This window comes from Camelus bactrianus, unplaced genomic scaffold (genome assembly GCF_048773025.1).
Source record: "Camelus bactrianus isolate YW-2024 breed Bactrian camel unplaced genomic scaffold, ASM4877302v1 HiC_scaffold_34, whole genome shotgun sequence".
NCBI classification, from domain to species: Eukaryota; Metazoa; Chordata; class Mammalia; order Artiodactyla; family Camelidae; genus Camelus; species Camelus bactrianus.
The window spans coordinates 378,249-394,931 of record NW_027413949.1 but is presented as its reverse complement, the minus strand read 5'-3'; the positions used below and the strand labels follow the sequence as shown (position 1 = coordinate 394,931).

Sequence of the window (16,683 nt, the reverse complement as noted above, 5' to 3'; positions counted from 1 at the left end):
GAATCTGGACCCCCATATTTTAAATAAATAAAAATTAATTCAAAATTGATCACAGACAGAAACGTAAAAACTAAACCTATAAACTTTCTAAAAGAAGACACAGTATAAATCTTTGTGGTCCTAGGATAGGCTTTGGTTTCCTAGATACAATACGAAGAGCACAAGTGATAGAAGAAAAAAGCAGATAAACTGGACTTCATCAAAGTTAAAACCTTTTTGTTACAAATTACATCATCAAGAAAGTGAAATGACAGGGGAAGTGGGTATATCAAGTGACAGAGTGCATGCTTAGCAAGAAAAATAAAATAAATCAATACATCTAATTACCTCCCCTGTAAAGAAATTGTTTTAATGCTTAAAAAAACTAAAGTGAAAGGACAATCTGCAGAATAGGAGAAAAATTTTGCAAAGCATGTATCTAAGAAGAGACTAGTATTCAGGATATATAACAAATGCTTACACCTGAACAATACAAAGAAAATCGACCCAATGTTTAAATTTGCCAAGGATTTAAATAAATACACAAATGCCCGATAAGCACATGAAAAGAAGCTCATCATCACTAGCCAAATCAAAATCAAAATGAGTTCTCATTTTACACCCACTAGGACGGTTTTAATCAAAACATGGACAATAACAAGTGTCGTTGAGGAGGCAGAGATACCTCATTTGCGGCCAATGGAAAGGGACAATGGTGCAGCTTCTTTGGAGAAGTCTGGTGTTTCCTCAAAAGGTTAGAGTTATATGGCTCAGCAATTCCACTCCTACATGTAGAGTCATCCCTCAGTATCCTCGGGGGGTTGGTTTCAGGAACCCCCCACCCTGGATACCATAATCCAAGGATGTTCGAGTCCCTTTACAATCAGCCATCTGGATCCATGAAGTGGAAATTACAGATATGGCGGGCCAACTGTACAGCCAAAAGAATGAAAACATATTCTCACAAAAACTTGCACATCAATATTCATGGCAGTATCATTCAGAGTAGCCAAAGGTTACAAACAATATCCATCCATCAATAAATGGATAAACAAAATTACCAAGAATAGGCCCACAAACTTTTGGTCATTGAATCTTTGACAAATGAGGTGAGAACATACAATGGAGTAAAGACAGCCTCTTCAGCAAATGGTGTAGGGATAACTGGACAGCTGCATGTAAATGAATGAAGTTAGACTACTCCCTCACAGCATACACAAAAATAAATTCAAAATGGCTTAAAGACTTAAACATGTAGACAAGACACTATAAACCTCTTAGAAGAAAACATAGGCAAAATATCTGACATACATCTCAGCAATGTTCTCCTAGAGCAGTCTACTCAAGCAATAGAAATACAAGCAAAAATATACAAGTGGGATGTAATTAAACTTACAAGGTTTTGCACAGCAAAGGAAACAGTAAGCAAAACTAAAAGACAACCTATGGAATGGGAGAAAATAGTTGCAATAAATGAGACTGACAAGGGCTTAATTCCCAGAATATATAACACCTTTTACACTTGATAAGAAAGAAAAACAAACAATTCAATTCAAAAATGGGCAGAAGGCCTAAAGAAGCTTTTCTCCAATGAAGACATACAAATGGCCAATAGGCACATGAAAAAATGCTCAATATCATTATCAGAGAAATGCAAATCAAAACTGCAATCAAATATCACATCTCACCAGTCAGAATAGGCATCATTCAGAAGTTCACAAACAATATATGCTGGAGAGGCTGTGGAGAATAGGGAACCCTCCTACACTGTGGTTGCAGTTTGGTGGAGCCATTGTGGAAAACAGTACAGAGGTTCCTCAAAAGACAAAACATTGACCTCCCATATGACCCAGCAATCCCACTCCTGGGCATATATCCAGAAGGAACCGTAATTCAAAAAGATACCTACACCCCAATATTCAGAGCAGCACTATTTACAATAGCAAGACATGGAAACAACCTAAATGTCCACTGACAGATGACTGGATAAAGAGGTTGTAGTATATTTGTACAATAGACTACTATTCAGCCATAAAAAAATAATAAAATAATGCCATTTGCAGCAACATGAATGGACCTCGAGAATGTCATTCTAATTGAAGTAAGCCAGAAAGAGAAAGAAAAATATCATATGAGATCGCTCACATGTGGAATCTAAAAAAAACCAAAAACAAAAAAACAAAAAAGAAAGAAACAAAAAGATAAAGTTATATACAGAACCGAAACAGACACAGAGACATAGAAACCAAACTATGGTTACCAGAGGGGAGAGGGTGTGGGAAGGAATAATTTGGGATTTCAAGATTTGCAGATACTGACTATGTATAGAATAAACAGCAAGTTTATTCTGTATAGCACAGGAGAATATATTTAATATCTTATAGTAACTTATGTTTAAAAAGAATATGAAAATGAATACAGGTATATTCCTATTTAACTGAATTGTTGTGCTGTACCCAAGAAACTGACACAACATTATAAACTGACTAGACTTCAATCAAAATACTTTTAAATAGACCAATAAGGAAAAAAAAGAAAAAGGATATTATCAAACCAAAAGAATGAAGTACTGATTCAGGCTACAATATGGATGAACCTTGAAACTTTATGCTAAAATAAGCCAGACACAAAAGGACAAATAGTGCCCTTTTAGATGAACTGTATCTAAGCGTTTACTGTACTACTCCTGTAAATTTTCCGGAGGTTTGAAGTCTATCAATATCAAAATAAAATGTATTATTCATTAAAAACATAAAAGGATTCTTTAAAGGAGGGCTTTAATTATTAAAGGCAGAAGTGCAAGTAAAGCTCCTGGAACAACACTTTGCACGTCCACCGACAGTCACTGCTTTCACTGCCACTCAGAGGGTGGTGCCAGCGCTGATGAAGGCTGCCTCCACTCGCTCCCCTGCAGAGAGGTGTGAGAGCCTGGGCTCTGACAGGCAGGGTGACGGTGACCCTGGGTCAGACACAGCCATGCCCCAGACTCTGCGATAACCAACTTTCTTATACAAACTGCTCCATGTAACATAAACACGCTACAGAGATGTAACTTACAACACAGGGAATATAGCCAATATTTTACAGTAACTATAAATGGAGCATAACATTAAAAATTGTGCATCTATTGTACACCAGAAACTTATATCATATTGTAAATCAGCTATACCTTTATAAAAAAATTAAAAAATAATTTAAAAATGTTATCTCTTTAGTAGGCAATTTGGTTTTTAAGTAAATACTAAACAGCTTAGAATGTATAAAAGCATTAAAGTGTGATGTATGTTTACATATTTATTTACTTTCAGCCTCCTGCTAAAAGAGAAATTAAACAATTTTTTTAAACACAGCTTAAAAACCATAACAACAAATAGACAAAGTGAGAGTGAAGAGAAAATTGAGATTCAATAATTAAATGAAACCAGGGGGAGGTAAAGTCATAAAAATGGATGCCATTAAGCCAGGGTAAGTGTTAAAGTCCTACTAGAAATTCAGCTGTAAGATTCTTGGCAGCTGATGTGAAGGAAAAGCTCAGCTGGGCTAACGAGCTAAGTCATAAATCTAAGTGTGATAAGTGTCGCTTTAGTGATCTAAGTTCTGCCGGGCTAAATCTGAAGTTTAGTGTTAGTTTACTGGGCTAACAAGCTAACTCGTAAATCCAATCTCAACAAGTGTCAGTAACGTGATCTGTTCCAAATTGATAAGCTCCAGTGTACTGATTCCTTGCTTTTTGTTGTTTAAGCCTTATTAGCTAATAGCCCCATACTTGTAATTAAACCTATAAAACCTCATGTGCACATCTTGGAGGTGCTCAGAGCTTCGGAGCAGAAGCCCCTCTGTGCCTGCCGGCATAATAAATCTGAGTACTCCAACCCTCCGAGTGGTGCTTGTTTCTTGGCTGGCCTGTGGTTTCTGTAACATTAAAGCAAAAAGAAAAAGATGATGGGGCGGGCGGGAGAGCTCAGCGTGTTCTTAGCGTGCACGGGGTGCCGGATTCAAGCCCCAGGGCATCCACTAACAGATAAATATACCTAATTACCTACCCCCCCCAAAAGAGATCCAAAGAAAATAAAAAGAGAAATTTCTTTCCTAAAAAAACCTGATATTAAATTTAGATTAAATATTTTAAGAAAAATAGAAAAAGATGAGTGACACAAGCGATAATGCCCGAGAGATAAATCCGCGGTGGCTGCTGGAAGGTCCCCATATCCCACGTGCAAAAATCTGAAACAAACTTCTCACCACTCAGAGTCATCCTCAGCCCACCCCACCCCTCCCCCTGTTAAATGCAGGAGCACAGGCAGGGCCCTGCCTTTGCTCTCTCTGTGTCATCACAGTGAGACAGGATGGAAGGGGGCAGAGCACAGCCATTCAAGGAAGGCCACAGCAATTAACATCAAAATGGTGAAGGATTCAACCTCCAATAGGCCTTGAGGCTCAGGATGAAGAGTTTTAACTTCTAGCAGAGCTTGAGCTTCAGTATACACCCATTGTAATAGTAACATGGTGAATAACACGCCCCCAGGCACCATGGCAATCCCAAGGCTAGCCACAAAAGGTCAAAGGGTGGGAAATGGCCAACTCCCTGGGAATCCCAGCCCCTTACCCTTAGGCTGGTCCTTCTACTTATTAGCATATGAAACCACCAAGCCCAAGAAAACAAGCAACACAGCGCCGCCTCGCGGTCAACCCTCTCTCTCCCTCTTCGGAGAAAGCCCACACTCTGTGGAGTGTGTACCTACTTTTAATCTGAGCAACCAACCCCCACACCTCGTGGCGATTCTCTTGCTTTTCAATGTACCTCTCTGAGTAAATCTACCTTTACTCAACAGTTGTTTGCTCTTGAATCATTTCTTACACGAAGCCAAAGACCAACATCTGGAGGGACAAATCCCAGGGGCTCAACTAATGCGTGGGACACAGCCCTTCTCATGCCCCACATCTGTTTTCTTGTATCAACAGGACTGGGTTGTGAAGGGAGTTCTTAGGCCCCAGCTAAGGGACAGAAGCAGCCCTGGCATCGGCCCGGTTCTCTGTGGTTCTCTGTTGTGCTGACTCCCCAGCCACAGAGCGTTCTCCCTAGGCCTGTCCCCACAAAACCCTTCTCTCCAAAATACAAGAACATCATGTCACAGTCCTCTTGTCCAACCAGGAAATGTTCAGCCCACTTTTTCCTTCCCCAGTAAAAACCTAACTGTTCTCCCTCCCATCCCACCTCTTCTTTCTTTGTGAGAACTCTGTACTCCCCATACACCATCCTGAACGCAGGTGCCTTGCTGGCTGGGACCGAGATGTTTCAGTCTCACACAGCCTGCATCTTTTCACTTTCCCCTTTCTACCTTAAAAAGCCTTTCCTGAGTCTCCCACCCCTCTGATTCTGAACTTCACAAAGTGCTGAATTTGCATGCACTCACTGTGTGCATACCTCCCAGGTTTTGACTAGGTTTCCTTCACAAGATCTTCATTAAGGAGCTTCATCAAGAAGTTTAAAGAGTCTTTTCTTACATCGGAGTTGAGGAGCCTGCATAAAATTTAAATGACCTTGAAGAGAGAGTAAACCAGGGACAGAGAGGTCATAGGTCTTAGTCAAAAGTGTCACGAGGCAAAATGTTCTTCGAAGGCTCAGAGTGGCTTCTGAACACGGAGTCGGGAGGGAGGAGGTGCCAGGCTGTGAGTGGGATGAGTGACACTGGGTACGCTACCCCAGCTGGGGAAGTATTGGATTTTGTTCTAGTTTTCCAAAGAATTTCTTACCACCTTTTCTCTTATTGTCACATACCATTTCCTACGGATTAAGAAAATCAATGTCAGTCATTTGGGCCACTTGGTAGAAGCTACACGATGCCATTCACAGGGCTGGGATGTAACAGCCACACCAGTCTATGTTGAAAGACCAGTAGGGGTATTTCCAAGGTAATCACGGGCATGCAGCAAACTCCCCAGCTTCAATTACCTCATCTCAAAAGTGGGGCCAATAAAACTACCAAGCAAAGTGCGTGATGATTATGGCCGACATCTGTTTACTAGGTAAGTGCCCGTGACAGCTGACACTGGGTTAGGAATGAATATGATCAACGAGGCACAGTCAGCCTGGTTACATGCACCCTGCCTTCATGCCTTGGTGCAGGAGCGGAGATTGTTTAGCTGAAATGAACGCCCCCAGAGCAGCCCTGAAGGGAAAGCTCCCAGCTCTGCACGGCGAGACGTGTTCCTTTCCTTCTCTGAGCTGATAACAGTTTGCAGTCGTCTGTTTTTACATTTATCCCTTTAGTACCTGCCTCCTCTCCGGAGTTTTTACTTAAGCAGAACAGGTCCAGGTTTCTGTTGCTGCCTGCCGGATATTCTGGGCTGGGAGACAGGCGACTCCACGTCTGGCTCTGGTGCTGAACGGAGAGGGCAGAAAGCCCAGGGGCCCATGCTGAACAGAGGCCCCTGCACCCAAAATTATGGTCTGACTTTGGGCAAATTACACCGTCTTCTTTACCCTAAGATTCCTCATCTGTTCATGAAAATAACTGCCCATGGCACGTAGAGTTTCAAGGATTAAAGGAAATCACCAAATTCACAACCTATTCAAGGGGCTGCCAGTACGTCCTCAACAGGCACATGCTAACTTTACGGCTGTAACACACGCTAAGCGGGGCGGTAGGACACAGTGAACACTGCTAAGTGCCTGTTAAGTGTTTCATGTGTGTTATAATACTGTTTAAAACTTACAACAAACCCAGGAAGAAACGAATATTATAATGCATATTTCACAGATTCACCAACAGTTTAATGGAGGTTACACTCTAGTCCAAGGTCCTTTGGTGAGGAAATGGCGATTTAAACCTGAATCTGAGCCCAGGCCTGGGCTACACCTCTCTCAAATCCACCTCACCACTTGCCTATGAAATCCACCTGTCCAATACACGTTTGTACAGGTCAGCTCTTAAATGCAAAGTGTGCCACCGTTTGTCAATGTTTGTTAATTACCATAAAGTGCTCTCAGAAACCGCTACAGAAATGACAGGTTGACCCACATCCCTGCCAACAAAGAAGAGATATTCTGCCTTGCGTTCTCCTGTAATGTGCAGAAACCCTTCCCTACACCACCAAATTCAAATGTATGCTTCCTCCATGTTTATGTTTGCACACGGCTTATTAAAGTAGAAGGTACCTGCAGTAATTCCATCTCGTTTCCTTTGCAAGTTTCCAGATTATCCACAATCAGTCTGTGAATGAAAATACTACAATGTGAATTAAAATACTACAACCATGTCAGTAAACAAAGAATGCTGAAACCAAGTCATCAAGGCTGCCGCCACCCCCCAGTGAGGACAGACCTGAAGCCCAGCCTCTACAGCCACTCACAATGCTGCCCTCTGAACAGACTGAGAATAAGAAGACAGGATAATTGCCCTAGATAGCTAGGTGCTTGTCTAAAGAATGAATCCAGTGAGGTCAAATGATACATACAAAGGCACTAAATTCTTTAACTTGAGATGCCTGGATTTCTTTAGATAACAAGCAATCTTTTATTGTTCCAACTCCCTGGTCTTTGTTGTAAAGCTGCCATATAATCCTAGTTCCTCCCCTACTTCTTGGGAGCAGTCCCTCAGACAGATTTGAAGGCTGTCATCCCGCCTCGAGTCCTCCCGCCTAATAAAGTGTAACTCTAAACTTTCAGGCTACACATTTTTTTCAGTCGACAAGTCCCAGAATAGACACAACTCATCAATTCTGTAATGGAACACACTGGATCAGGAACCAAAAGCGTGTTCTAGTCCAGAAAAACTACAGGTCCCTCTTTCTTTCTGTCATTATACAATCCCACCAGAACTCATTAATTTGCTGTCTGCTCATCTGGCAACCAAACTCAGAGAAGAGTCAACTCAGCAGAGTGCTTTACTCGGGAGAACACCCCGCAGCAGCACTGCAGGCTACCTGCCCTCCCGCACGCTCTGCCGACCCCTAGTGTCCTCCGTGGAGACCAGGCCAACAGAGGTGTTCCCAACAGCTGCAAAGTCCCACAGATTAAATAAAAGCATTATATTTTCTACGATATGTTATGTATATTACCATCTCTGAAAACAGCTTTGCCAGAAGCCCAAATTTTCCACATTAATCTGCATAGGCAATTCCGGCCCCCAAGGGAAAACAAGTCTTATGATGATGCTAAGGCCTCCAAAGTCCTCTCCAGGACCATCAACCAAACTGCCTGCAAGCCTGCAGCTGCAGGCGGCTACGTGTCTGTTTTTAAAGCAACCCCTTCCTGCCCTCGGGCGCTACAAAGTCCCTCTATGCCCTCCCATCTCAGGGTAAGAGCAGCCACTGCAGAAACTTGCAGGGCAGCACTGACAGGACTGGACACAGAGGATCAGAGCTAAACTAAGCCTTCTTATGACACGAGCTTGTCACTGTGTCATTTTACAGATGAATGTATATATAGAGAGGTGGGGTGAACTTGCTCAAAGTCACACAGCTAATAAGTGGCAAAGTCTATAACTCAGCTCCACCCTCTGGCGTGACGCTCCAGCTGGGACACCCACAGGGTTCTCTCGTGCCTGCCTGACCAGTCCTTTACTGTCACTCATAACCCACCACAGTGTCTGACCCTAGCCTGACATTTCAGCCTCTTCTCCCTCTAGTTTCTCAGGAACAAGGCTGCTCGGGCCACTGTGTGACTTCCGGCTCCCCAAACCCTCAGTGCTCAGGGTGGTCTTGCCTGTGCAACCAGCACCCTGCTCAGAGGCTCTTCCTCCCCTGCAGGAGGACGTTTCCACTCTCCGCAGGGACACCCCCTCAGGGAAGCGCTCTTCTCCCCCTCAGCACGGCAGGTGTCCCAGACCACATCCCGAGCTGCCCCATTAGGTCTGCCTGTGCCCAGGTCTGCTAGTCAGAGCAGCAGCCTCAGAGCCAGGGATTATGCCCGGGTCTCCCTGCAAACCTATTGCCCGCCTCACAGCCCCCAGCCAGTAGGTCACCTGGAAGTCACAGCAAGTGCCCCACCCAATCCCGAAATCTCTTCATTTGCCAGCACCGCTGATGACTGGTCTCCAAAGTTTGGTCAGTTTCACACAAAACAGCAGCTTCCACTGAAGCTGAGGGTTTTCACTTCTGCTCCCCATCCTTAATGGAAACGTCAAGGGAAACCAAAAGACCTTTTCTCAACCCTTTTCTGATGACACACTCCCACCCACAATACTCACATGCTCAAGAGTTTTGGGTCCACGTGATTTTGTTTCCCTTATGCTAAGTGGCTCAAAACACTGCAGGATTCTTTCTCTTTTGAGAGTATTTGTTTGTACTGAGTTTATTGACTTCAATCTCTTTTTGTCTCTCTCTTAAGTGTCCCTAGCAGTTGCCACTTCTTACTCCCTTCAGCAGCCTCCCTCCCATCATCTAGTCTAGGAAATCATCTGTGATGAGGGGCCCGGGGGCAGTCACAGAAAATGGAACAAAGGTACAGAGAGGCTACATAATTTGCCCGAGAAGATCAGCTTCAAGCCCCAAAACTGTGTGTCACGTCCCTCTGTTTAACACTTATGCTAAACTAGTTAACTTTTTTTAGATTATGGTTATAAACAGATGAGGTATCAAAATACATAGAAGGACACACATCAACTCTAAGATGTTTATTAACTCCACTATTTTGTTTCTATTTATTTTATTTCTATTAAAAAATATTAGGAACCTCTGCAGTCAATATAACAAAATGTTAATGGGTGTTAAATCCAGAATATAGAGGCGTAAGTGTATCATTACTCATAATTATTTGTATGCTCACAAGACAAAATGATTTGAACGTCTCTCTCCCCTCCCCCTACTCGCTACTGGCTCTCACCTGAGCTCCCAGACCACACATTTAACAGCCTTTCACTTTATCCACAGCTGAACTCATCAGGGTTCCCCCAAAGCTCCCTCTGCAGCTTTCCCTGCTCAGAGCACAGCAGGACCATCATTTACCTCATTAATCCACCCAGAAACCTGGGCCTTACTCCATCCTACCTTCACAGACATCATTCATCGCTTCCTTTTTACCATCTAAACATGCCTAAAATCTGTTCGTTTTTTCCCGGTGACTGTCCCACTGACTGTACCACCGCTCAGGTAGAAGCCACCAACACTGCCCACCTGGACTCACGAGTCTCCCACGTGGCCTTCCAGCTGCTCTCCCCTACTTGAGACAAATTGGATTTTGTCACTCCCGTTCTTTTATGACTCTTTTCAAACCTAGTGTTCTTAGAAGAAACTCCAAGTTCTTCACATGGTGAAGGTGTTTGCCATGAAACTGTCAGCTCAGGGAGGGCAGGACCCCCCTCCTCCTTGGCCCTCCTCTTTCCCTAAGCCCCGCCCTCTCCCTCGGCCCCGCCCTCTGGCACAGCGCTGGCTCAGGAGTACCTGCTGAGCTACACCAGCCTGTATTCTAACCCTGGTGTTCAATTCTTAGCAAATTGCTTCACTTATCCATACAAATCCAAGGTAGATTAGAAAGATTTTAGATGTTGAGCTAGACTATTGATTTGGGGATTTTGCACTAGCAACCTGCAATTACATGTTCTAATGATTCTGTCTTCTTAAAACCACACCCAGATTTAAGGAGTTATTTGTGGAATGTCTTCGGAGTAAAAGGGACTGTACTTTTACAGACTTTATGTTGTATAACATGAACAACCCGGACAGGGTCACAAATGGAACTGCCTCACAAGTGACAGAAGACAGGTGAGAGGCACAAAGCAACAGGTCGCAAAGACGGTAAGAGCAAATTTGTTTTGCCAACCCCCCAAAAAATGCCTGAAAGAACCAAAAATTCTGAATTTTGAAAGTAAAAGATTATCATATAGTGAAATAAAATAAATAATCCTCTTCATCAGGGTTTCAAGATCTGACTCCAGATTTTTTAGCAGGCCATACTGAATCCTAGCACAGAAAAATCAGATGGACTAGTGGTGAGTAAGTTCCAGGAAAACTGCAGTAATTCCTCCACTTGTGTAAGGACATACACTCACCTGCCAAAGGTGAAAGTAGACTGCATTCTGGAGAAATTCGGAAGCTTCCAGGCTCCGCTTCTGGATGCCGAGGACACGGACAGCTTGGAAGCATGCTTCTAACTCAGTGACCGGAATTCTTACACTGCAGGGGGAAAAGGAGGCCCTCAGTCGATAGCAGAGATGTTCCTGTCGTGTATCACATTCCGTGCCTCAGGGACTCAGTGCCTTGCAGCAGCCCGGCCCCAGGCGAGGACCCGAAGCGTGGCCCACCGAAGCAGGAGGTGCACTGTGCTTGAGAAATCCCATCCCCGATGGGGGCAAGAGGGGCTGGTGGGGTTGAGTGAACCTATAAATGCCCACAGAAATATGCCTGCATTCATTCAAGTGATACCAGCAACAGTAGCAGGCTATTTAACAAAATTTCAATTTTCAGTGGAAATTTTGCCATTCCTTTCCGCCTGTCCCCTGCACTCTGAAACAGGCTTAGGCTCTCTCACACCTGCAGCTCTGAAGCAATAGTTGTGAAGTCATTTTACTTTGCTGCAAGTGTCCTCGGTCCCCTTGTAACTGTGTCTGTCCTCTCTTAACACAGTCGGATATCTTCCTGGATCTCTACCTGAGTTCCTTTCTCCTCCTCCTCAGATCCTGAGATAAAGGACAAGTGAAGGCACATGACCAGAAAAGGCACTGTTGACTTGACCAAAATCCACAGTGACCCCCTAGGTGAGTGCTGCCCACCCCTTACCTTCGATTTTCAAGGTTCTGCACAGGGTGACATCCAGCCCAGAGAGGTGGCCCAGGCCCATTGGAAGCTACGTGGCTTGGGCACGGGGACAGATGCAGGAGCTGGTTCCGGGGTCAGGCCCCTCCCCACGTCTGCTCCCCTCTCTCCCGAGGCCCCGCTGCCAAGCACTCAGGCTCCGTGATCTTAGGTCCTTCTCTTCTACTCTACTCCAAACCCTTTTCCTTTTCCTTTTTTCCCTAATTATCCCCAGCTGGAGTGATTTTTCAATCGCAGTATCTGAAAAAATTTCCTGCAGCCGAAAATGAGGTCTCAAGAATTCAAAGCACATATGCTACTTCCTGAAGAGTGCCGCTGGCTAGGGGGACCCTCACCAACACTCACGTGGCATCAGACATGTTTCAGGGTCGGCCACCCCCAACAAGAGTGTGCTGTGACCCCTATGCCCGCACAGCATCTCTGCTCACAAAAATATAGTTGGCCCACTTATCGGTTATTAAGAAGCAAAAATACAAAATTGCTCATGTTTCTTACTAAAATTATCTATGAAGCAGAAAAGGGAATTGTAATAGAAAAGAACAATTTTGACCCCATGTTAGGTCTGTTCCTTTGGCTTTAACCCTGTGCCCTGTTTTCTAGGCTCAGACTTGCTAGCTCTGCACCATTTGTAAAAGAAAGTTGCCTTTAGACTGAAATATCCAGGACAGCCTATTCTCCTGGCCGTGATCTTGAAGGATGCTAATTCATCTGCACTTATGTAGAGATGGCAAGTTGCAAAATAGAGAATAACCTTTGTTTTTTTTTTTGGAGTTTTCACAGGGGCAACATGATTTGATCCGCATGGACAGCTGCAAGAACAGCGGATTCAAAGGACAAGCAATTCATACAGCAAGAAGTTTCCAACAACCAATCAAAACCCCGCCCCTTTTTAGTATAAAAGAAGACTCAATTCTGACTTGTGGAAGATGATTCTCCAGGACATCAGTCTGCCATCTTCTGGATCTGCCAGCTTTGCAAATAAAGTCACTATTCCTTGCTCCAACACCTCATCTCCCGGTTTATTGGCCTGTCATTTGGTGAGCAGAATGAGTTTGGACTCGGTAACAAAATGACTGCATTGGAGGTAGTATGTCTCCACTGTTTCCTCGTTTCCAATATGTAACATGCACATTACTTATGATCTAGTGCAAATAATTCATCAAAGACAACCACAAAAAGAAACTATACTCACCCAGCTATCAACACTGAACACAAAACCTGTCAATTTTATATGCTGTTTAAGAACACAACCGAAAAACCTAACATAGGGAGTTGATTCCACGGAAATAAAATTATTTCTACTCCTTCAAAACTTTTTCTTTTCTTTTCTATTTTATTTTGTTTTGCTTATTGAAAAGAAAATAAAAGTCAGATCATTTTATTTCACGTATTTTTGTTATAGCTACATACTTTAAATACTACAGAGACTTAAATTGCAATAAAAAATTGTTCATATATTAGTATAAAGATATATACACAATCAATGGGGATTAGGAATGGAGTGGACATTTACTAAAAATCCACTGCAATCCAGTCTTTTACAAGCATATCCTGGAATATAAGCTCTATTATCCAGGGGACCTCACCCACATTCTCACTGCTGAGTCCCTTAGTAATCAACTACTAAGGCACCAGCATAGAACCATGTGATCTGTATTTTAGGAATAAATGAGGGAATTGATTCATTCAATTCTAAAACAAAAACCCTAAAATAAATACTGAACTTATTTACAGATAAAGAAAATTGGTCCCTCAAAAAGTAAAGTTTCTTCCTCAAGGTCACAAAGCTAATAAATGGTAAAGGCAAGATTTGAACTAATCTGCCTGATTCTAAAAACTATGGTGGAAATCCCATTAGACTGGGGAGAGTCCATCTGCACAGCCTATCACCCTATCTTTGTTCAGATCTAGCCTTAGACAGCCTGAGACAGCACTCCATTCCTATGGAACTCGAGGGCAAACGATAACATTAAGGATTTTATATCCAGGAATTTCTTAGGTCTCATGTATATAAAGTGTCAGCAGGTCAGCAGAAAATCTCTGGGAACCATTAGTGGGTCCAGACCTTTTTGCTGATTAGAAACTCAATCTATCAGGACATAGTGACCTTCCCATGAGAGGCCACATGGACATAAACTAAAGGCAGCTGAACAATGAAAACTAACAAGACCCTGGAACTCAAGCAAGAAGGATCCCTGCCATCCCCAACCCAGTTTCCTCTTCATCCACGTGGACACGAAGACAGAAGACCCGGGTTCTTGTCCAAGTTACACTATCATGGATTCTCACCCATAAAAACTTACAACTCTATGCTGTCATAAGTCCTTTCCAACTCAAATACGATGACACCAATATCTCAGCAGAATATCTATGTCTCCACTTCCCCTCTTCTAATAGGAGAATATTTCTATGGACACAAAGCAGAAATCCAATTTAAAAAACCATGCACGAAGCCAGGTGAATTTCTGCTTAAGAGACTTTCCTCTCAAGCTCAGTGAATGAAAACTCAGAAAAAGTGGTCCTTCTCCTTCAGCAAACGGGAGGCATCCTGATTGTGTGTGTGTGTGTGTGTGTGTGTGTGTGTGTGTGTGTGTGTGTGTGTGTATAAATCAAATATAATCGTCTGGGTTGTGTACAGATTTTTTTTAATGTCACTGTAATTTCATGGGGATGAGCCAACATTTAAAGTAATTTGAATCTAGTGTTCTCAGTCTCAGTCTCTTTTGGTGGAGGAGGTGAAAGGGGAGAGTAAAGGAGGAAAGAGGTAAATGAAACAAAGAAGTAAGAATACTGCTAGGGAAAGGCAAGACGTTAATTTTTTTCCTCATTGCATCACAACAAATTAGGGACTGGCTTTCCCCCGATGTCTTATCGAGCACTGAGTTGCAGAAGAAGAGGCGACAACCCATTTCTCACTGAGATTGTGGCTGTACGTGGCATCTTATAGACACAAATCATTTACACTGATCAAACACTCTAGCAGCAGGCCGTAATTCTGTTTTGAGAGACAAGAAAACAGGAGTTCAAAGAGGATGTATAACTTGACAAAATTCAGAGGACCAGTAAACTAAAGAGGATGAATTCAAACTCAGATCTGAATGCAGAGTCTGCTCTTCCCACTCCCAGGACTGGAAAATCCTTAACACACAGGCTCCCCAGCTCCCCTGCAGTGTTCCTGGCGCCAAGCATTTCCCATGGTAATGTTAGCCAGTTCTCACAGACACAGCGCTCTGTGCAGCCAATGACCTCCATCAGACCTTGATCATCTACCTGCCACGCCCACTAGGCTTCACCATACAGGCAGGAGAGCTGGCTTTCAAGTGCATACAAAGCCACCCCCGGTCTAACCTGGGCTCTTCTGCGGCTTCTCCAGCCTAAAGGCAGCCATGAAACTGCTCACAGTCTGTACATGAGCCACACTACCTCTCTCCATCTGTCTCCCCACCTATACTACTACTTAGCTATGACCATTTTGAAAATCTTGGAAACAAATTTTTAAAAACAGAAAAGAAAGGATTCTGGAACAAGTGCTTAATACTTACAATTTTAAATGACAAGTTACAAATTGAGTATTGACAAACAGAATCTTCCTTTCTAAATGTCAGTTTTAAGCATTTAAATATATAATAGCAAAAAATTCTCACAAAATTAACAAAAACATAAACAATAAACTGGAATAAATTCAAAAATAATGCCCATGTTCTAAATGGAGAAACTTCAGGACTATACTGAGTGTTAAAGTAAGAGGTATGAATGTAGAGACATAAACATATTGCATGGAGGAAAGCAGTTTTGTAAAGATGTAAGTTCTCCTAAGAATAATTCAAAACTTACTAAAAACTCCCATGAAAATTCCAATCTGATTTTTTTAACTTGAACAAAATATTTTGGAACCCTTCAGGAATAATAAAGTCATAATAGTAGACAAGAAAATTTGGGATGGATGAAAAGAATAAAAAAAAAATCAGATTGCCAGTGATTAAATAAATTTTTACAATATGTAAGATATGGTGCTGGAGTAAGGAAGGGAGATTGACAGAAAGGAACCATGAGTTCAAAAAGAGACTCTAGTGTATGTAATTATTTTGTACAGATGGGATTTCAAATCAAAGAGAAAAGTATGAATTCAATAATTGTCCTGGGACAATCAGAATCACCTAGAAAGAATAAATTCTATTCCTGTCATAATGACCACAAGATAAATTGCACATAGTGATGTAAATATTAAAAAGTACTAATAACAGCAAATACAACCCTTTGCTCTTATTAACTCAACTTCTCCTCTCTATAACAAGTACTATTATAATCATCACCTTAGAGATTAAAAAAACTTACAGAAGAGATTTATTCCATTATAAGGAAGTATTTCTAAGAATGTCAAAGATAAAACCCACAAGGAAGACATTTACTATCTTAAGAGTAGTTTGAGCCACAACAAGAATAAAAAACTTTCTGAACAAAATGAAAGGAAAGAAATGACAAGAAAAAGCTCTGTGATACATGTTGATGAAGTCACGAAGTAAATTTTCATAACATACAAAGAGCTGTCACAAAGCAACAAGAAGATCCCTCACTTAAATGTTTGCAAAGGACAAAATGAATCATTCATTTTAAAAAATTCAAAAGGCTAATGAGTGAAAAAAGCTCAAAATTTCACTGGTCATCAAATGCAAACTAAAACGATGAAAAAGCACTTTTGCTTATCATATTGGCGAATATTTTTAAGATATTCTAGTTAGTGTCCATCTGTTGGAGAACAAATCATGAGCGACTTTTTCAGAGGATGACATATCAATGGATATGTAAACTCTGAAAAACGTACATACACACTGACTCAACTCCACTTCTAGGAATCGTTTCCTTTAGAAAAAAAAACAATCAGTCCAAACAGATGTATCCATCAGGGCATTTACACAGCACTGTTTACAAAGGTGGGAAGAAAAACTGAAG

At 42.2% G+C, this 16,683-nt stretch overlaps 1 long non-coding RNA gene across 1 annotated transcript in view; it reads right to left on the bottom strand.

The window, feature by feature from the left end:
- The window catches only part of LOC141576794 (uncharacterized), an 80,085-nt gene that overhangs the window by 36,005 nt on the left and 27,397 nt on the right, over nucleotides 1-16,683 (bottom strand). Inside the window, exon 2 of the long non-coding RNA XR_012505218.1 lies at nucleotides 10,971-11,094. This is a non-coding gene — a long non-coding RNA (uncharacterized LOC141576794). The remainder of the gene's footprint in view (nucleotides 1-10,970; nucleotides 11,095-16,683) is intronic.